This window comes from Rhinatrema bivittatum, chromosome 3 (assembly GCF_901001135.1).
Source record: "Rhinatrema bivittatum chromosome 3, aRhiBiv1.1, whole genome shotgun sequence".
Taxonomy (NCBI): Eukaryota; Metazoa; Chordata; class Amphibia; order Gymnophiona; family Rhinatrematidae; genus Rhinatrema; species Rhinatrema bivittatum.
This window is the reverse complement of record NC_042617.1, coordinates 137,879,806-137,902,545: the sequence shown is the minus strand read 5'-3', so window position 1 is coordinate 137,902,545 and position 22,740 is coordinate 137,879,806.

Below are 22,740 nucleotides of genomic sequence, written 5' to 3'. Positions count from 1 at the left end.
TGTAAATCGTAAATCGGGGGAGGGCGGGAAAACCGGCACACTAAAACAACCCTAAAACCCACCCTGACCCTTTAAAATAAATCCCCCACCCTCCCGAACCCCCCTCCCAAATGTCTTAAATTACCTGGGGTCCAGTGGGGGGGTCCCGGTGTGATCTTCCACTCTCGGGCCACGGGTGCGTTAATAGAAATGGCGCTGGCGCTACCTTTGCCCTGTCATATGACAGGGCAAAGGTAGCGCCGGCGCCATTTTGGTTCCTGTCCCCCAACGTCACAAGTGCAGGAGATCGCTCCCGGACCCCCGCTGGACCCCCAGGGACTTTTGGCCAGCTTGGGGGGGCCTCCTGACCCCCACAAGACTTGCCAAAAGTCCAGCGGGGGTCCGGGAGCGACCTCCTGCACTCGAATCGTATTTGCCGTATTGCAAAATGGCGCCGGCCATACGGCCAGCGCCATTTTACAATATGGCAATATGGCCATACGGCCGGCGCCATTTTGTATTGTATTTATAGATTGTGTAATGCTGATGATGGCATCTGTACCCAAACTTTCAGCAAGACATTGGTCCACTGTATGAAATGAAATAAACATTTTCCATCTCCCTTCTTCTTCCACTAGGCATTGATCTAAGTGGACTTTTCTTAATGCCCCCTTTTAATTTTTAACCTGTGTTTTCTTCCTGGGGACAACTCCAAGGCTGCTGACATCCAAAGCTATTTTTTCCAAATGTACCTCATTGTGATCAAGGATTTCCTTGAAGAGTCTCTTCCAAAGAGTACTCACCAGGATCAGCTCTAGACTACAGTCATTTTTTTCTTGCATAAGCACCACATCCATCAGCATGGTCATGCTTCTGCTGCTGGAGTTTGAGATCCAGCCTCCAGCTTTTCCTTTTCCTCCTCCTCCTCTTCAATCTAGTCCCCCTCTTGCATTTCCTTCTCCTATTCCTTAATGTGCTATATGTCCTGAACAGACATAAAAGGTTCTTGCTTGGAGGAGTCCCTGCCCTTGTCTCCTACCTTTCACTTATCCCATCCCTTGCTCCCCCTGCTATGCTGTCCTACAATCCTCCACTTAGTAACTAAAATGTCTGGATTATGTGAGGTCCCTCCTCCACACCCCTCAGTCTGTCTGCTCTTCCTGTGTCCTTCCCCACTCATCGCCTCCTTCTCTGCCTCCCCCAGAACTGTACTAGTCCTTCCTGAAGCCTCCATTCTCCTCCTCATACTACCATAAGAAACATAAGAAATGCCATACTGGATCAGACCAAAGGTCTACCAAGCCGAGCATCATATCGCCAGCAGTGACCAATCCAAATTAACTCTCATAGAATCCTAAAGAACAAATCCTTCTTACTCATAGCAAGGGATAAACAATGGCTTTCCTAAGCCTACATGACTAATAACGATTTATGGACTTTTTCTCTAAGAACTTGTCTAAATCCTTTTTAAACCTGGCTACACTAACTACTCTCACTACATCATCTGTCAACAAATTCCTACCATTCTTTCCATTCTCCTCATCACTATACAAAGATATACTCTCACCTCTCACACCCCTTCCATACACACAGTCGCACAACCCCTTCCATGCTCTATTCTCTCACCAAACATTACAGAAACACGTATTCACCCATGCACTCACCTTCTCACTCAGACCTGGAATAATTGTCAAACAGTGGAAAGATATTACACAAAAGGAGTAGAAGATACAACATACAGATGTATGGTTTTTCCTCTCCTTTACCTCCTCTGTCACTTTCTCTCATCACTACAGTCAATCTTTTATACAATTTTCAAGCAAGGAGGAAGAATGATGAAGAAAAGAAGACTGATCATACTCAGTTCAATGCATGTAGTATCCACATGCTATTCCTTGATCAGACAGATATAGAATGCAAAGGTAGGTGCATGCATGGAATGCCCTGCAGGAGAGGTGAGGAAGACAAGTACTATAATGGAATTCAAAAGGGCATGGGATAAACACAGAAGATCCTTAGTGGCTGCAGGATGAAAATGAAGAAATGGGGGTAACCTGTGGAAGCTATATGTGATGGAAGATGAAAACTGATGTGCACGGACCAAGAGAGGGATCTTGGGGTAAGAGTGTTTGGAGATCTGAAGATGACGAAGCAATGTGACAAGGCAATAGCTAAAGCTAGAAGAATGCTGGGCTGCATAGAAAGAGGAATAACCAGTAAGAAAAAGGAAGTGATAATGCCCTTGTACAGGTCCTTGGTGAGGCCTCACTTGGAGTACTATGTTCAATTCTGGAATCCATATCTCAAGCGGGACAAAGAAAGAATGGAGGCGGTACAGAGAAGAGTGACCAAAATCATGTGGGTTCTGAATGAGAAGACCTATGAAGAGAGGCTGAAGGATCTGAATATGTATACCCTGGAAGAGAGGGGAGATATGATACAGACCTTAGATACCTGAAAGGTTTTAGTGATGCACATTTGACAAACCTTTTCCATTGGAAAGAAATTAGTAGAATTAGAGGTCACAAAATGAAACTCCAGGAATGCCTACTCAGAATCAACGTCAAGAAATATTTCTTCATGGAGAGGGTGGTGGATTCCTGAAATGCCCTTCCGGAGGAAGTGGTGAAGACACAATGTGAAAGAATTCAAAGGGGCATGGGATGAACACTGTGGATCCCTAAAGGCTAGAGGATGGAAATGAAGAAAAGAATGCATGGGGATAACTTGCTGGTGCGGCAGTTACTATCCCCAACCAATAAGCCTTCATATTCTTGATGCAACTCCATCATTGCTCTCTGCTTCAATGGCAGTGGGAAAGGGGGAATTGGATTCAAACAGCAACCAATGAGGGCCCTGACTTTTATGGTCTGGGGAAACAAATAAGCATGGGGGTAACTTGCTGGTGCGATGATAACTACCCTTAACCAATAAGCCTGATACTTTGATGCAACTCCAACATTGCTCTCTGCTTCAACAGCAAGGCATAATGGTGAACTGGATTCAGATTGAAACCAATGAAGGCTCTGACCTTTTCGGTCTGGGAAACTGATAAGCATGGGGATAGCCTGCACGGAGTGGCAGATATTGCCGTGGGCATGCTGGGCAGACTGGATGTACTGTTTGGTCCTTTTCTGCCATCATTTCTATGTTTCTAAATTACTTCCTGGGGATAATCTGCATGGAGCAGATGTTACAGCCCTAAATGATTTACTGACAAACTGGATGGACCATTTGGGTCTTTATCTGCCATCATTTATTATCTTACTATGTCACTATGAGATGCTATTCTTTTTGGGTTGACATGCATGTTAAGAGTGTCCATGCACTAATGAGTCTATTTTTTATCTTATGCACTAAAATATTTTGGGCATTGTTTGTTAAATTACATTTTAGCATGCACTTTAACATTTTTAGCAAACACACACTAAACATTTTTATTGCAAGTTTTAGTGCATAGGCCCCATGGTTTATATATACTAAATGTTAGAAAGTAAAGTAATTAATTATAATAATTAATAAAATCAAAATCAAATAGTCTCCCAAACAATTTTAAATCAGTTACATATTCTAACAGTTCTTTTTTTATTTTCCTTATGAATTAATTAATAATATGATAAATACTTCTGCTTTATCTACTGAGTATAAAACCAACTATAGAATGGAGGAGTTTCCTCTACAATAAACTTCCATTTTGGGAATATCTAAAGCTTTATGGGTCACATTTATAGATAAGTTAGGTAAGCATTCGTAATAATATAAAGTATGCAGGCAGGAGTGGACAAAAACAGCACACAATAGCAATAATTATTTAACAGAATGAAATGTAAAATAATTATCTGATGAATACCTTTTGCTAATTGTGTATAGCCATTATCCACCCTACCTACCTTATTGTGACTCTACATTGTTTGGGCTGTTAAGTTTTGAATACCAACAAAGAGCCAAGCATTGGCTGTCAGCCCACAGACTCACAGTACATATTGTCTTGTTTGGTTAAATAATCAACATCTTTGAAAAAGTAGAAGGCATAGCTTTCAAATGATATTAGACATTGGCTTATATAATAAATAAACCCAATTAAATTTACACTGAAAAAACTGTGGCAGAAATCTAGATTCACTAATTCCTGTGGCATTCCACTTCCCTGAGATAGCTGTTCATGAACCGTAAATGGAGCTTGTAAAGTCTCTTTTTCTGGTTCAAGGATGCTTGGCCTGATCCTCTCTACCATAACTGAAAAGATTTCAGTGGGAAACGGATGAACTGAACTGTTCTTTATGCCATGAAGTGTAGAAAGAGCTAAAGACAAGTAAAAAAGCAAACAACAAAATGAAAAAAGTAGTAAAGACCTAAAACATTAGTTTACAAAAATATTAAGAAAAAGAAGTGACAGCAGAGGAGAAAGAAGATCTCATACACATAAACTATGCTCGTCTGCTCCCTCCATTAAAGAATCTAGAATAATTATGAATGACTTTTGTATGTGCGTGTAGGTGTACAAATGTATCATAGTGGACATGTTGTTGCTTCCTAGCATTGTGCGTAAAGTTTTGCTGAAGACACAAAGCTACAATAGTCAGGTGGCAGACAATTTTCAAAGTCATTTACCTAGGTAAAGAACAACTTACCCAGGTACAGTAGCTTGTCTGAAATTTGTACTCCTTTAACTGTCTCAAAGTACATGAGGGCTTCCATAACATGCATTTCTTCAACCATGTTAAAGCAAAACATTCAAATGCATGTGTTTAGGTTAGAGGAGGAAAGCAGGGCATGTGTATTCAATTTTCAAATGTATGCATGCTGTTTTTCTCACATAAATGAGAAGGGCAAAGTATGCAAATACAGCTGCTAATTTTCAAAGGGAAACCATAAGAGTGATTTCCCTTTGAAAACTGGCTGCAACATACGCCATGCTAATAGTGTCAGCATATATTAAAAACAATAGGGTAGACATTCAAAAGATGGATAACTGAAAAGTTATCCATCTAAATGTCTTAGCCATGATATTAGGCGACATAAGAACATGCCATACTGGGTCAGACCAAGGGTCCATCAAGCCCAGCATCCTGTTTCCAACAGTGGCCAATCCAGGCCATAAGAAACTGGCAAGTACCCAAAAACTAAGTCTATTCCTTGTTACTATTGCTAGTAATAGCAGTGGCTATTTTCTAAGTCAACTTAATTAATAGCAGGTAATGGACTTCTCCAAGAACTTATCCAATCCTTTTTTAAACATAGCTACACTAACTGAACTAACCATATCCTCTGGCAACAAATTCCAGAGTTTAATTGTGCGTTGAGTGAAAAAGAACTTTCTCCAATTATTTTTAAATGTGCCACATGCTAACTTCATGGAGTGCCCCCTGGTCTTTCTATTATCTGAAAGAGTAAATAACCGATTCACATTTACCCATTCTAGACCTCTCATGATTTTAAACACCTCTATCATATCCCCCTCAGCCATCTCTTCTCCAAGCTGAAAAGTCCTAACCTCTTTAGTCTTTCCTCATAAGGGAGCTGTTCAATTCCCTTTATCATTTTGGTCACCCTTCTCTGTACCTTCTCTATCGCAACTATATCTTTTTTGAGATGCGGCAACCAGAATTGTACACAGTATTCAAGGTGTGGTCTCACCATGGAGCGATAGAGGCATTATGACATTTTCCGTTTTATTCACCATTCTCTTTCTAATAATTCCCAATATTCTGTTTGCTTTTTTGACTGCCACAGTACACTGAACTGATGATTTCAATGTGTTATCCACTATGACGTCTAGATCTCTTTCTTGGGTGGTAGCTCCTAATATGGAACCTTACATCGTGTAACTATAGCATGGGTTATTTTTCCCTATATGCATCACCTTGCACTTATCCACTTTAAATTTCATCTGCCATTTCGATGCCCAATTTTCCAGACATATTTATTTATTTATTTAGAATTTTTCTATACCGACATTCTTGAACAGAGATATCAAATCATATCGGTTTACAATTGAACAGGACAGTTGCGGCTATGGCGTTACATCGAACGTAGAACATTGAGCAATAAACATAGAACGGGTCAACAATTCAACAATAACAAATTAGTGAAATGCTTCATCAGTGAATAACATAATATATAGAGTATAATATATATATATAACATAATATATAGAGTAGAACATTGAGCAATAAAACATAGAACAGGTCAAACAATTCAACAATAACAAATAGTGACATGCTTCATCAGTAAATAACATAATATATAGAGTAGCAACAACTGGGGCGGCTGTGTGTGTAAAGTCAAAATATGTTTAATGAAGTGTTATTATGCAGCTGCATTGTGGATAAGGCGTAGCGCGATCATAAGGCATAAGGTAGCAATGAGAATATGGCTGTGTGGTGGAGGGGAGGAGGAGTATGTAGAAAGGAAGGATGTGAGGCATTGAATCAAGATTGGCAGGATATAATACGGAAGTAATGGGTGATTAAGACTCCTTAAAGATCTTTAAGGATCGAGTGTCTCCTTAAAGAGTGTGGTACGGAAGAGAGGGTGTCAATGACATATCTAGCTAAATCTTAGCTGGATAGCTCTTTATCCGGCTAGAATTTAGCAGGATATGTCAGGGGTATTCCTGGGGCAAGTGGTAGGCAGAGCCGGTCCAACTGGGTGTGCATACCATGCATTTGCATGGGGCGGCACACCTGGGGAGGGGCAGCAGTGGAAACAAGCAGGTTCATGGCAGCCTCATCCTCTTCCTCTCGAGTCCTGCTTTGCCAATATACTGAAGAGCAGAGCTTGAAACAGTAGAAACAAAGAAGCACGGTGAAAAAATGCCTTGGAGATCATGCCCCCTTGCCCCGTCCTTCAACTGCCACTGAAGCCAGCATTTTTTTTTTAAGATTAGATTTTCCTGAGCATCCCCAAAGCCATGGTGGTTGCATCCACCAGAGGTGTGGAGCGGCATCATGGAACACCTCTGAGCAGCTTGTTTTGATTTAGCTAGTTCCTGCTCTGTGCCACTGGTGCTGGCAGCCAAAAATGGAAGGGGCTGTATTAACAGGGTAGGCAGAATTGCTTTCAGGCCTATTTAAGTCTTTAGGGGGGCTTATCCTGCAGAGGAAAAAGAGGAAAAAAAAAAAGCAGGAGCAGCTGCAGAAGTTTTGAGCAAAGCGGGGAGCCTTGTAAAAAGAAGAAGCAGTAGTGTGTCTGTGTTTATGTGAATGGGAGCCTGCCTGACTGGGTTGTGTGTATGTGTGTGTGTTTGTGTGAATGGGAGCTTTCCTGGGTTGTGTCTGTGTGTGTTTTGTGTGTGTGTGTTTGTGTAAATGGGAGTCTGCCTGAATTGTGTGTGTGTATTTGTGTGGATGGAAGCTTGCCTGGATTGTGTGTATGTTTGTGTGAATGGAAGCTTGCCAGGATTGTCTATGTGTGTGTGTGTGTGTATTTGTAAGAATGGGAGCTTGCCTGGGTTGTGTATGTGTTGTGTGAATAGGAGCTTACCTGGGTTGGGTGTATATTTGTGTCAATGGGAGCCAGCCTGGGTTGTGTATGTGCGTGAAGAAAAGTTTGTGCCATCCTCACTAATTCATGATAAGTTCATGGTGATAGGATATGAAATTTTTTCAGGTATGGAGCGTGGGAGATTTTTCCATTCTTATTAGATTTAATTATTGGGTATTTGATGTCTCTGCTATTTTTAAATATTTTATTGCTGTTTAGAAAAATTATAAACTTCTTATATGTATTCTTAATTACTGGATATTATTCTATTTGTTACCTCTTTGACAATATTATTTTTATTAGTATGGTTTATTATGACTGAGTTATATTTCTTGATTTTATTGTTTGATGATTTATGAGGAATGTTTCTGTTTTCCATTCCTGCATTGCATAAATGGTCTGGTTTGTTGCAGTTTCCAGTTCAATTTCTGTCTATTCATTTCTATTTATACTTTATGCTCTCTTTATTCTGTATTTGGTGAGGGTACAGGACGTTTTTCTGTATCATTGTTATTCAGTTTACTTTAGGCTTTCTGAGGGCCAAATCCATATCTACACACTTTACAGTAGGCCTAATACCATATGGGTTCCAAATGTATTTTTTACAGGATTTTCTGGGTGGTACCACAACAATGCATGCTACAGGACCCAGCCAGTGCCAATTTTATGTATTGGTAGGTGGGGCAGTAATACCTGGGGATCACTTCTGCATAATTTAGGTGTTTTAGACCTGTGGATGGGGTAAGATAGGTTCTGGGGGGTATCGATTTTGAAAGTTTGGATTGTCTGAAGGTGCAGGGCTCTTTTCAGTGGGGAAATGGTGTATGAGACAGAGCGTGAGACTGACAGTTTCTATATTGTGTTGGTTATTGGGAAACAACAAAAATTTTGTATTAAAAAAAAACAGAACGGGGGTGGGAGGCAGAACCGTAATTGTTCACATAAGGCAGCAAAAATGCTAGCACTGGCTCTGGTGGTAGGCTTTCTGGGGAGAAGTGGAATTAGCCAATAAACTTAACCGGCTAACTCTGGCTGCACTGCAAGCAGGTCTAAAGTTAGCCAGATATACCTATCTGGCTAACTTTTAAGATAGCCGGGTGTATTCAGCAGTGCTGCTGCACCACTGAATATAACAGTCAAGTTAGTCGAATAGTTATATCTGGGTAACTTATCTAGCAGCTCAGCAGCTGAATATGGCCCCCAATGTGGACTTTTTAAAATGTCCAACCCCTAAGTAGCTAAGAGCCTGATATACTCAAAGGGGCGGATTTTCAGAGCCCTGCTCGCCTAAATCCGCCCAAAACCGGGCGGATTTAGGCGAGCAGGGCCCTGCGCGCCGGGAAGCCTATTTTACATAGGCCTACCGGCGCGCGCAGAGCCCCGGGACTCGCGTAAGTCCCGGGGTTCTCCGAGGGGGGCGTGTCGGGGGGCGTGTCGGGGGCGGGCCCGGTCGTCGCTGCGTTTCGGGGGCGTGTCGGCAGCGTTTTGGGGGCGGGTACGGGGGCGTGGCTACGGCCCGGGGCGGTCCGGGGGCGTGGCCGCGCCCTCCATACCCGCCCCCAGGTCGCGTCCCGGCGCGCAGGAGGCCCGCTGGCGCGCGGGGATTTACGCCTCCCGGAGGGAGGCGTAAATCCCCCGACAAAGGTAAGGGGGGGGTTTAGACAGGGCCGGGCGGGTGGGGTAGGTAGGGGAAGGGAGGGGAAGGTGAGGGGAGGGCAAAGGAAAGTTCCCTCCGAGGCCGCTCCGATTTCGGAGCGGCCTTGGAGGGAACGGGGGTAGGCTGCGCGGCTCGGCGCGCGCCGGCTATACAAAATCCATAGCCTTGCGCGCGCCGTTCCAGGTTTTTAGCAGATACGCGCGGCTCCGCGCGTATCTACTAAAATCCAGCGTACTTTTGTTTGCGCCTGGAGCGCAAACAAAAGTAGGCTATTCGCGCTCCTTTTAAAATCCGCCCCAAAGGTTTTTCCCACTTTGTGTCTATGGAAAAAAAAAGTTTAGGACCAGATTTTCAAAATGGGTTTTGCATATGTAAATGCACTTTACCCATGTAAATAGCTTTTGAAAATTGCTACATTAGTAATTACATTTACACCTGTAAAGTCTTTTGAAAATTAACTCTTAGCACATAGGCCCTTAAATTCATTGTCATACTATCCAGTGAGGCAGATAGAATCAGTGAGCCTACAGCGAGACGCTGCCAGGTCAGAGTGACCATGTCTCGAGTTTTGTTTGCTTATATCTTAGTAAAGTACTGCCTAGAAATTTATGTGCAGCTGTAGCAGAAGAGATATAGCTACGGAAGTCAGTCATTCAGTCATAAAGTTGAGCATGCTTATTATGGTTGTTTAGCACACGCTAAAAACAGTGTGCTATGACATGGGACTCCCATATTCGAAAATCTGCCAAGCTAGTAAAATAACTTTATCTGGTTTTCCAGATATTTAGCAGAACACATCTGTATAAGCATTCCACTGAATATCCAGATATGCAGGCCTTATTGTGCATGTTAAAACAGTCTGAGGAGATATCATTGGCAGTGTAAAGAATTACTGGCAATACATATCTAAATGAAGGAACATCACATGTAAATGAGGCTTTAATGTGTGCAAGAAAAATACTGTAGTATGTTCTAATCCATATGTAATTTACCATGCTTTTGATATAACCAAACATTTAACACCTGCTTCAGATCAGATATTAACATTTTACTATGCACATTAGATGTTTCAAGAGCTCAGCTGCCAGCAAGCATTTTGGAAGAAAGATGAAGATCATACGCAAGAGATGAATGATATTGTAACAATTTACCCTTTAACTCATCTTCCCATATTTCTCTTTGGAAAACAAAGATACACGCAGACACTTTTAGAAACTTCCTACACAAATCCACATTATTAACAACACAAAAATGTCTTCTCAAACAAAAGGGCGGCACATGACAACTGGTATTCAAGCTTTGTTGGACACCTCACAATGTAGAAGGCACAGTGAGGTCCATATTCAGCAAGCCAGTTAGTTGACAAGTGATCTAGCTAAGGTTAGCCAGCTGAATATACCTGTTTAAAGTTATCCAGCTATATGTAGCCGGATAAATTAACTACCTAATTGGCTGTATTTGAATAGAGCCAATTAGGTTTTTAAGTTATCCGGTCTTGTGTGGCCGGATAATTTGGTATTTTTCTGAATATGTTTTGAAGATATCCGGGTAAATAGCACTGACGTTTATCTGGGTATCTTTTGATAGAGGCTACCCTGGGAGCAGGGAATTAGGTATCTCACTCCAGCAGAGGTATCAGGGGCGTTTTCGTGGGGTCCAGACAGTACTGGGAGAGTTGCCAAATCTTAAAATAAGTGTTACACCCCCATAATGCTCCTAATTTATCCAACTAAATTCTAGCCGGATAACTATTTATTCAGCTATAATGTAGCTGGATAAGCGGCTGAATATGCCAAATTTGCCATTTAAATGAATAACTTTTGAGTCATCCATCTAAATGGCCTTTGAATATGGGCCTCAGTTTTTTAACATTGTTGCTCCAGCCAAAGACCACTGCAGACATTCTGACATTTGCGCCAAAACAGCAGTTTCCAAGAAGGCCCACTATCTGGCTAATCACTGATAAAAGCTCATTTTATTTATTTATTTATTCATTCATTCATTCTTATTAACTACTCAGAGAGGAAAAACTTAGTCAGTGTACACATATATTAAAATCCGGATGCAAAAAAATCTACATTCAAAAACATAATATAAAAATAAAAAATCATATAATCAAAACAGTTCTATAACAGCATTAATAAAATAAATAAAAGAGCTAAAAACACATTGTATTGTGAACAATCATGGATAGAGCCACATTTTCACCTTTTTCCGGAAGAGCAAATAATTTAACTCCATCCAATACTGTTTTAGTGCTGAATTCCATAATTCAGGTCTTACAATGGAAAACAGACACTTCCTAATTACACTTCTTGACATCTCCTTTACTGTTGGAATTCTAAATAAAATTTATGATACTGAATGAAGGCAATGGGCTGACCAGCTTAATAGTAGTAGTGATTATTAGAGATGTGAATCGGAACCGGAATCGGTTCGGATTCCGGTTCGGATTCACATGTGGTTTTTTTTTTCATCGGGCCTGATCACGGTTTTGTTGCGCCCGAGCCGATAAACAAAAAACCCACCCCGACCCTTTAAAACTAATACCTTAGCTTCCCCCACACTCCCGACCTCCCCAAAAACTTTTTACAGGTACCTGGTGGTCTAGTGGGGGTCCCTGGAGCGATCTCCTGCTCCCGGGCCAACGGCTGCCACTAATCAAAATGGCGCCGATGGCCCTTTGCCCTTACCAAGTGACAGGGTATCCGTGCCATTGGCCGGACCCTGTCATATGGTAGGAGTACTGGATGGCCGGCGCCATCTTGTGCTCCTACCATGTGACAGGGGCTGACCAATGGCACCAGTAGCCGCTGTGACATGGTAAGGGCAAAGGCTATCGGCGCCATTTTGAATACTGGCAGCCGATGGCCCGAGTGCAGGAGATTGCTCCTGGACCCCCGCTGGACCACCAGGGGCTTTTGTCAAGTCTTTGGGGACCCTCCTGACCTCCACAAGACTTGCCAAAAGTCCAGTGGGGGTCCAGAAGCGACCTCCTGCACTTGGACCGTCGGCTGCCAGTATTCAAAATGGCGCCAATAGCCTTTGCCCTTACTATGTCACAGGGGCTACCAGTGCCATTGGTCAGCCCCTGTCACATGGTAGGAGCATAAGATGGCACCGGCCATCCAGTGCTCCTACCATGTGACAGGGTCCGGCCAATGGCACGGATACCCTGTCACATGGTAAGGGCAAAGGGCCATTGGTGCCATTTTGATTAGTGGCATCCGATGGCCCGGGAGTGGGAGATCGCTCCAGGGACCCCCACTGGACCACCAGGTACCTGTAAAAGGTTTTTGGGGGGTCAGGAGTGTGGGGGAAGCTAAGGTATTAGTTTTAAAGGGTCGGGGTGGGTTTAGGGGTTATTTTTGTGTGCCGTTTGTCCCCCCTCCCCCAAACAATAAGAGAACCCCCACGATCAATATCGTGGGGTTTTCCTATCGTTTTGGGAGAGCCCCCGATTTCTGACAATTTTGAAAATATCGTCTGATATTTTCAGTCTTCCGAAGCCCGATTCACATCCCTAGTGATTATAGTCACCCAATATAAGACAAGACTTGAGAAGGAGTCTAAGCATCCCAAAAGTTTGGTGAGTCAGGTATAAATCCACGAACCTCCACCCTTTCATGCATGCAGCTGGTTGGAGTGACACTTAATAGCATGTCAGCGTATTCTGCTATGCTGGACCAGCATCATGGTATGATCTGTGAGATTACGGCTCAAACTACAAAACTGACACAGCACAGCAAAGGAAGCTAATGCACTATTGAGTTCTGTTCCTGTCAGCTATGGGGGTCCCAAACAAAGCTGGGGATACAGCGATAGAGAGGAAGGATATGGCAAGAACTGGAAATTGTGGGCATAAAGCAGAGGATCTACCTCATTTGGTGCAATAGGGGGAAAGGGCTATTATTAATGGTGTGATGAGGACAGGGACAGAGACTCTATCTGGGGTGGTAGTGGGATGCACAAAGAAAAGGTGATCATGCATTGGGTAATGGAGAGACAGGGAGTATGATGCTTTACATGGAGCAATGGGAGAGGGAGAGAGGACTCAGGATGGGGACATGAAGTAGGGGAGAGGATCCAGGATACAAGAATAGGCCCAGAATGGGAAGGAAGGGAACAGGAGAGAGAGAAATTGAAGGAATTGGGACTGGTGGAATAGAGAGAACCACATTTGTTTGATAACCAAAATATAGAGTATCAAGAGCAAGAAAGACCAATTTTGGGGAGAAAAGAGAGGCAGAGAGAGAGAGAGAGGGGATATGGTGAAACATGGAGAGAGGATTAAAGATGAGAGGCTGAAGAGGATAAAGAGGAAATGAGGTCCTGAGATTGAAGAAGAAAGGAAGTGGAGCCAAGGTATAGTGATAGGGAAAAACTTGAACTGGTAAGAAAAGAGAGGCAGAAGAAAGTAGATGAAGGATGAGGATGGAATGAGTGCAGGGGATTAAAATGGGAGTCTAGGGAGTAGATGAAAGACAGAGATAAAAAAGGAAAAATGGAGAAGGAGAGAGAATGGAGGAAAATGGAGAAGGAGAGAGAATGGAGGAAATTGGAAGGATGTGAGAGAGAGAGGAGAAGAAGAGCTAAGTAGGGAGAGAAATTGGGAGGTAGAAAGTTGGTTCATAGGCAAGAGATGAAAATAGGGAAATTATGAAGGACAATGGGGATAAAAGATAGAGGTATGACAGGCAGAAGTAAGGGATACAAACAAAAGATGTGGAGAAATGGTAAGGAGAGACAGATAAAGTGATGGGTAGAAGAAAGTTTGAAGGATGGTTGGAGAGATAGTCAATCTTTGGGAAGGTGGGGAATAAGAGTCAGAAATGAGACAGCAGTTGGGGGATAAGGATAATACAGCCTGATATCTGGAGATTGGTGAGGGGAGAAGGAGGGTTAGAAGGAAGCAGTAGAAGGGAGAGTTAGGGAGGTGAAAAGCTGGGGTAGTGAAAACTGAAGCGGGAGAAGGAGAGAATGAAATCTAACTATGATTTGTTTGTTTGTTTATTAAAATTTTTAATCACTTTGTGCATGAGCTCTAAGCGATTTACATAATAACATACATAATAGTTACAATAAACAAATAAAATAACAAATTACATAAATATAAAACAATCTAAAATCACAAACAAACATTCTTAACTGGCCTAAAATAAGACAAGTTACTTGCCAATTCAAAAAGGCCTGTAGGACTGTTGACTTGAACCTAATTACTCCCCGCAGCTATGTAACATGAAAGGAACCTAATTGCCCCAGAGTCACTATTGAATATTTATGGGCACCTTTCAATTAAATGCTTGCTTCAGTAAGAATGTCTTTAAAGTTATTTTAAATTTCTTGGGACATTCTTCAAGTTTCAGAGATGCAGGTATAGAATTCCATAAATTAGGTGCAGTTATAGAAAAGGCACAGTCATTTGTAGATGATAGTCTAGCTGTTTTAATTGAGGGAACCTCGAGCAAGCCTCTTTCTTGAGATCTGAGACTCCTCATTGGTTGATAAATACAAAGCAATGAATTAGCCCATGGAAAATAAGAGCTACTTAATAGTTATAAGTGAACAAAGAGGCAATAAAATGATATGAAAGGAAAACAATCTGTGTCTAGCAGATATAGGGGAAGAAATGAAACAAGCAGGAAGAGAGAAAAACAGAAAATGGAAAGGAGACCCTGGAAAAGGAAAACAGAGAAGAAGAAGAAGAAAAAGAAAAAGAAGAAGAAGGCATTGAAGCAGAAAAAAAGACCATGGTCAACTTAATTAAAAAAAATAAAATAAAATTTCAAGTCAACCAAGGTAGAAAACATTTCATTTTTTGTGATTGGAGTATTTCAGCTTTGGGAAATGTGCTATGTTTGTATTTTGCACAGTATAAAAGGAAGTACATTTCTGTTTTTCTTTCTCCAGTGATACACTGCATGCAGAATCTAGCTTTTTGGGTTGTTCAATTCAGTTTTTATTTACATATTTTAATTTCTAATTTTTTGTCCCTTTTTCTTATTAGATGAGGGTCTGTCTGTGTTCTGCATGCTTGAAATGAGGTGAGGTATTTTAGTAGTGTTTATTTTCTGTGAAGGGATCTGTAACAGTCTGACTTCTGTGTTCCAGTAGAAAGTGTTTTGATGCTCTAGGGATCAGTGAAATATTTGCAGTGCTGCCTTTCATTGGTATAGCTCTTGCTATTGAATCCTAGGAGTTAGTGGTATTTTGGTTTGGCAAAATTGCTATTGTAGTAAACACTAATTCCGTGTGAATCTAGAATTCAGGCTTTACTTCCTATTCTTGTTTCATCAGACAGTATCCTACTCTTGTCTTATATTTGATTCAGTGCTGGTTCTGCATCTTGTGAATTGTTCTATTTAACTTAAGCTCAGGCAGAGCAAATTTCTATAGACTGTTATACCTCCAGTAGTCTGTAGAAACCAGGAAGTTTACAGGTTACAACCTTCTCATGGCCTTGCAAACTCCTATATAAAACCAGTATGTAATCTAGAGCAGAAAACTCATAGCTAATAATCTTTTTGGCTTTGCAAAACCTGCTGTAAATGCAATGTTCAACATAAAGCAGGAAAACTCACAGTTTATAGTCCTGTTAGCTCTGCAAATTCCTTCACAAATCCAGCAGTCCACATAAAGCAGGAAAATTCAGTTTTTAATCCTCTTAGCTCTGTAAACTCCTCACTGATATCATAAACCAGCTCACACACTCTTTCTCTCTCTCTCTCTCTTTCTTTCTCTTGCTCTCTGAGTCAGCATGCCTGTCTCTAACCCCTACCTTCTTTCACTTGGGACTCCACCCCCAGAGTCCTCCCATCTTTCCATCAGTCAATCCCCAGAGCTAGGCTCTGCTCTTAGGCTTCCTGGGAACTGTAGTTTCAAGCAGCATTCATCTTCTCCTCCCACAAGTAACATATACTCCATCAATGCTATATAGGCTTGGAATGTGTTTCTTACTGGTTTTTGTGTTTTTTCCAAGGGGTTTGATATTCAAAGATATCTAGCTAACTTGCATGGGACATTCAGCAGCATGGTTATATTGCTGAATATCCCCAAATAAATTGCTAGTTTGCCAGATAAGTTTTATCCAGCTAACTTTAGACCTGCTATTGAGCAGGTCTAACTTATCTGGTTAACATAGTCAGATAAGTTTGAATATTGCTACTTATCCATCTATGTTAACGGATAAGTAGCTCCTCCCCAAAATGTCCATTTCCCATCCACCACTTTGCCAGATAAGTACTTATCTGGATAAGTGGAGGCTGCTAAATGAGACCAGATATTCAGTCACTACCACTTAGCTAGATGGTCCTTATTTATCCAGCTAAGTGGCACTGAATATCGACCTCAAAGTGTCTCGGAGGATAACTTTCAAACAACTTTGTGTGGCCCCATGTATGCACATATGGGTCTGTGCAGATATACTATTGTATTTTAGAATCTGCATGGTTATATCTGCACACTTCTAAAATACAAGTATCAAAGGCCCCCAAAGAATGTGTGTACTTTTTAATTTCACGCACACACATACTTTGGTAAGTTCACGCATACCTGGGAACTTGTTACGTGCATAAGCCTTTATGTGCACTTCCAGTTTTGCCAGGAGGATCTCATTCAAAGATGGCCACCACTCCCATCCCGCAAGGCTTCCAAATTTCACCACCAGGGTTATTTCCAGGCTGACTTCTGGGAGAGGGGAACAAAGCCATACTGTTTCCCATCCAGACAACCACAGGAATTGGCAGGCCTGCAAGCTGAATATAAACTTGGAGCTTTCTGCCCCTTGGGGTTAGTCATTGTGGGAACTTGAGTGGGAGTAGGGAAGTTAAGGGTGGGTTTTGGGGGGTGACTTTTGTGGGGGTTGGGAGTAGGAGAAGGTATGGGCATTGGGGGCTTTTGGGGTGGGGAGACAAGAGGGGCATTATGGACTTGTGGTAGGACAAGAACCAATAGGCATATATCGATTCAGAAACAGATTCATATAAGTGTATTGGGATGACAAATGTACACTACATTGATTTACTTTCCGTAGAATTTGCTATTAATTAAGACAATAAATTAATAAACTAAAGTATTATACTGAAAGAGTATAACTAAAGGGTAGGAAAAAATGAACAAAATTAGAAAAAGGTTATAAGTAAAAGTCCAGGTAAGGGAAAGAATAGCTTCAGCAATATGTTTCAGTTTTTGGTGCTGGTCCCTATTGCAGAACTAACAAGTGTTCCAGTTCCAGGAGAGAGAATTTTGGGCTATTCCTGGTTACCAAAGCTGTGTAGTATCTGTAGTCCCTGATTCTTCCTTTTGAAATCAGTGTTGCTGGTCCCATAAAGCATCAGAATGGGGTCTGAATGCCTGGACTGGCTGCTTGGAACAATGTACCTTGGCTGCTCTGCGATTCTCCCTAGTCAGGTGCATTTTCTGGCCATGTGGCAGGATGCCACATATTGATGCACAAAGGGAAAGTGAAGAACTATGAAACAAAGTCAAGGCTTCAGTTGAAACAAATGGAAACATACCATTGAGAAGGCCACAGAACCAGCAACACTGAACTAAGAGCTTTGTATTCTTATTTCTTTATAGATTGAGGACTTCAAGAAGAAGGTCCAGGAGCTGTGCCAGAAATAAGGAAAGTGGTGCAACCAGCTGCAGACCTGGCAGGAGGAGGCCAGAAGGAAGTTAATTAAATGCTCATCAGGGAGATGTCGACACAGTCTATTTCCTGTTTCCATAAGTATTGCCTTGCTACTTTACAAGATCCTGTCTCTGCCTAGAGCTTCAAGAAATCATCATGCACATTAACTTCTTCTTTGGCAATTCCCTGGGTCATGAGCAGCACAGTCATGAAGCACAAATTGTAATGCACTCACAGGCCAATTACTGAACAAACAGGATGTTAGAACCTACTCTTTCCATTGTCTCTACCTACCCAGAAATGCAATGCCCTCTAAAGGTTTGAATGATGCTCCAAATCACCCTCCGGAGCACATGAGCTGATAGCTTGACATACACCTTTTGCTCTGTTCACAGATACCACCAGCTTGGAGGAGGAAGAGCACTTGGCTCCCTGCTGCAGAAGCTACCCCACTCCACCATCACTATAATCACCTGCGGACCCTGCAGCAGCACAGCAGCCACATCCCACTCCCCCACCCATGAGATGCCTCAATCCTATTAAGCCACACATCCCTCTCCTCTCAATAGATGGCCGGTGCCATTTTCTAAGATGGCGCCGGCCATCCATTGCTCCTACCATGTGACAGGGGCCGACCAATGGCACCGGTAGCCCCGTCACATCGTAAGGGCAAAGGGCACCGGCGCCATTTTGATTCCTGGTAGGCCCGATGGCCCGAGAGGGAGACATCGCTCGCGGGACCCCGCTGAACCATCAGGGCTTTTAGTAAGTCTTGGGGTGAGATCGTGATGGTGGTGGGGTTATAATAAAGTAAAATTGAAGGGTTGGGGGTGGTTTTTTTCCAATTTTTTTTTTTTATTCGTTTTTCGGGTTCCTTTTTCCCGATCCGAACCGCCGAAAAACGACCCACGGGAAAACAACATTTTCCCATGAAGCGCCCGAACCAAAACCCGACCCGACACGGAAAAACTAAGCTCATCTCTAGAAAATAATCTGGGGCTTCTTTTCAAAACCAGTTTATGGGGTATCTGATGCCCTCATGCACTTTCCCTGTAGTACATTTGTCAACAGCTGCCAAAAGCACACCAAGTCAATCTTGGAACCCAGCAGAATTGAGCCAAAATATCTCCAAAATAAATGTCATCTTTCCTAAATAAATAAAAAGTTGAGCACATTCTAGACCAGTGGTGAGCAGAGTTGAGCCCCCGTTCCATCCATGCAAATTGGTTGGGCCCCCTGCACATCTGCTTGGCTATCACTTGAAGCTGGCTATCAGCTGCTTCCCATTCACATATTAATTACACTACACAGAGTTTGTAGGATAGATGTAGCTAATGAGACCCAGTAGAAACTAATAGCCTAATCTCCTTTAAAGCATAGGATACATACACTTACCAAAAATATTGTTAGTTGCTGACTAAAAGTTCTCATCCTTAATGATTAAATATCAGGTATAAGAAATAATAGCAAAGGCCAAAAAATAAAAGTTCAAGGCTCCAGGTTCATCATTTACACATGCCCTGCTTTCCTTACACCCAATAAAAAGCTTATAGATAAGGGTTATCTGCAGGTTCCATGTCATCAGGGACAGGCAGAGCTAGTCCAGGTGTTGCCCTCATTGAAAGCTAGAGAGATAAACCCTGGACCAGCTCAGTCTGTCCTGATTGTTGCGATCCTGCCCGTGAGGAGCGCGGGCAGGCTCTTACCTTCTCACAGCAAGTCGGGCTGCTGACGCTGCTGCTTGTCTTTCCCTGAATCAGCTGAGCCGTCCCCGCAGCTGTTGCCATGCGGCCGGCTCCTCTGCTCCTGTTTCTGCCTTCCCCCGTCGTGCTGCTGCGATCCTGGGACCTTCAGCCAGAGGGAGGCCGTCCCTCCCAGTGCCTGCTTCTGCCCGGGTCCTCGACCGGCAGAGCCGTCCCTGCTGGTGCCTGCAGTTTCCCACAGCTCCCTGCAGCCAGCCTTACCTCTCTGCCTGCAGCCTGCTACAGCTTCCTGCTCATCCTGCAGCCAGCACTTCTCTCTCTCTGCTTCAGTCCTGGCGGCTGGGAGCCGCTCCAGCGACCTGCATTCACCCAGCTCTAGCCCAGGGCTGCTCCGCTGCTTCCCTGGGTTTTCCACGTGGCTGAGGACGCCACCAGCTTCCAGCACTCATCTCTCCAGCTTCCTAGGGCGCGAGCGCGCCTCTCTCGTCTGTTCTTCAAGGGCCAGCCAGGTGTGGCCCCTGCTGGCTCCTCCCTGGGTGTTGTCCACCTCAGCTCTACAAAGGGATTCTACGTTCAGTCTGTCTTTGCCTTCGCAAGGAGTTGGTCACTCCTGAGATCCTTGTTCCAGGAGCTGCCTTGTGTTCCAGCCTTCTGCAAGGTCCAGTGTTCCATGTTTCCTGTTGTTCCAGTCCTGATGTCTTCAGTTGTTCCAGTCCTGATGTTTGTCTGTTCCTGCCTTGAGGTCTGATTCCTATCCGGTATCCATGATCCAGTCCAGATATTACAAGCCTTGCACCTGTTCCTGAAACCCGCCTGAAAGCTAAGTACCTTGCCTTGAATCTCCTGAAAGCTAGCACCTTGATCCTGTGTTCTCCAATGTCCTGGTACCTCGCGGCAAGCCACGCCGTGGTCCATGACCAACCCTCGGGGCGGGCTGGTTAGGGCCATCTGTGATGCAAGCCATGTACCTCGTTTCTAAGTCTCTGAGAAGTCCTTGTACCTTGATCCTGAAACTTGCCTGAAAGCTAAATACCTTGTCTTGAATCTCCTGAAAGCTAGCACCTTGATCCTGTGTTCTCCAATGTCCTGGTACCTCGCGGCAAGCCACGCCGTGGTCCGTGACCAACCCTCGGGGCGGGCTGCTTAGGGCCATCTGTGATGCAAGCTATGTACCTCGTTTCTAAATCCCTGAGAAGTCCTTGTTCCTGATCCTGTTTCCTTGATGTCGGTGCCAGATCCAGTTCCTGATCCAGTCCTATATGTGCTGCCCTTCGTCTCTGTCTGGCTCCTGAGCCTTCTGGCCTGTTGGGCCCTGGAGTGGCCAACAGGTGGGATTCGTCCCTGCGCTTAGGAGCTTCTGTCCTGCCAGCCGTCGGGGCTTCGGATGTCAGTATCCCAGCATTGGAGTTCGCATCGCCTGGTTCTCTCCTGCATTATCCCGTTCTCTGCGTGGTCCGTGACCTGCCCTCCAAGGCAGTGTTGGGGACGCATGGGACAGGGTGGTCCTTGACTCAGTCCCAGGAGTGGTCTGAGCAGGGTGCCCTGAGGGACTGTGCTCATGTCTTCCTTCAGTCCTTGTGCCTGAGTCTACATCTGCACCTTCAGTACCTCGCTTCTGAATCTACCTCTGCATCTACAGTACCTCGCTTCTGAATCTACCTCAGCACCTTCAGTACCTTGCTCCTAAGTCTACGTCAGCACGCCCAGTATCTTGTCTCTGAGTCTTCATCTGCACTTCCAGTATCTTGCTTCTGAGTCTACGTCTGCACGCCCAGTACCTTGCTTCTGAGTCTACGTCTGCACTCCCAGTACCTTGCTTCTGAGTCTACATCTGCACTCCCAGTACACTGCTTCTGAGTCTACGTCTGCACTTCCAGTCCCTGCTTCTGAGTCTCGTCTGAATCTATGTTCCAGCCTTCGCTGTCCTGGCCTCCATCCGGCCTGCCGCTTCGTGCCGTACCCTGCGGCAGGTCCGAAAGGGCTGGGAACGGTCGGAGGACTGTTCACAAGATCAACATTGCGTTGTTGGGTCTTCCGAAGCGTGCAGGTCCGGAGGAGGGCCTGTCGCCTGGTCATCGCTCTAGTCTTGCTTCCGTCCTACCCATGCTCGGGCATGCCACGCCTCCCACGGCCCTCTTCGGAGTCCTCTGGGGTCGAGCCGCGGCCCAAGGACACACCTCTCTCTCAGGAAGTGGGATCGCTCTCCTAGCGCTCCACAACACTGATGACATGGATCCTGCAGCTAACCCTATTATGGACCAACTCTACACATACATGAGGAAAATATATGTATATGCCACAACTTTATAAAGAATGAATGCACATATATGCAATAAATATACAAAAGTATAACTTAATGCATCTACTTTTGCTATTTTATAAAAGTTCATATGTAAATTATATGCACGTAAACCCTTTATAAATATATTCATATGCCTTTTACATGCAAATGTATGTATGATGTTGTTCTATTTTTTAATTATGTATGTAATTTTATGTACCACACCCCAAACCTTGGAGGCTGTGGTAAAGAAATACTTTTAAATAAATAAAATATATAAGGACAAATCTCATAGACTGTCTTTCTAATTGTATCTTGTCTGGAGGAAGTGGAGCCGTGCTTAGAAATCTTAACTTCCAGCCACAGGAGATGAACCTTCTGGTGAAGGAGGTAATGAAGATCCATCACATCTTATATGAGAAGGTCCTAGCAGAGAGGACCTGGGAGAAAATGCACCACAGACTCAAAGCAGTTTTCCATAACAACAGGAGTGTGAAAGATTTGAATCACAAGTGGTGAGACCTCAAATGCCAGTTCAGGAAGAAACAGGCCAGGATGAGAGAAAAGTATCCTACAAACCAAATTTCTTTAACCCAAGTAGAATAGATTGTCCTCAGCACCATTCCAGAGGCTGCTGTTAAAGATGTGAGAAAGTTGGACACCTCACATCCTTAAGGCTGCCAAGCTGTGTTTCTAAGAAAGACATTTAAAGGGCTTGATGTCATGAATGTAATAATGTATAAAACCATACATATAAATGTATATATGTACCTTTGCTGAGATGGTACTGAAGGCAGATAAGGCCAGCTATCAATAGCCACACCAAGTTGTCTGTCCTCTTTTTGAACATAATATAGGTGAGAAAACAGTGCATAATGTAATCTTTAATACCCACAGGAATACTAGATTAGAAGTTAGTTGAGTAGCAGGAGGCTATAGATTTTAGTATAAGGAAGGTACAGTGATAGAAAAGATAAACTGTCAGAGTGTGAACTGTGAAGTA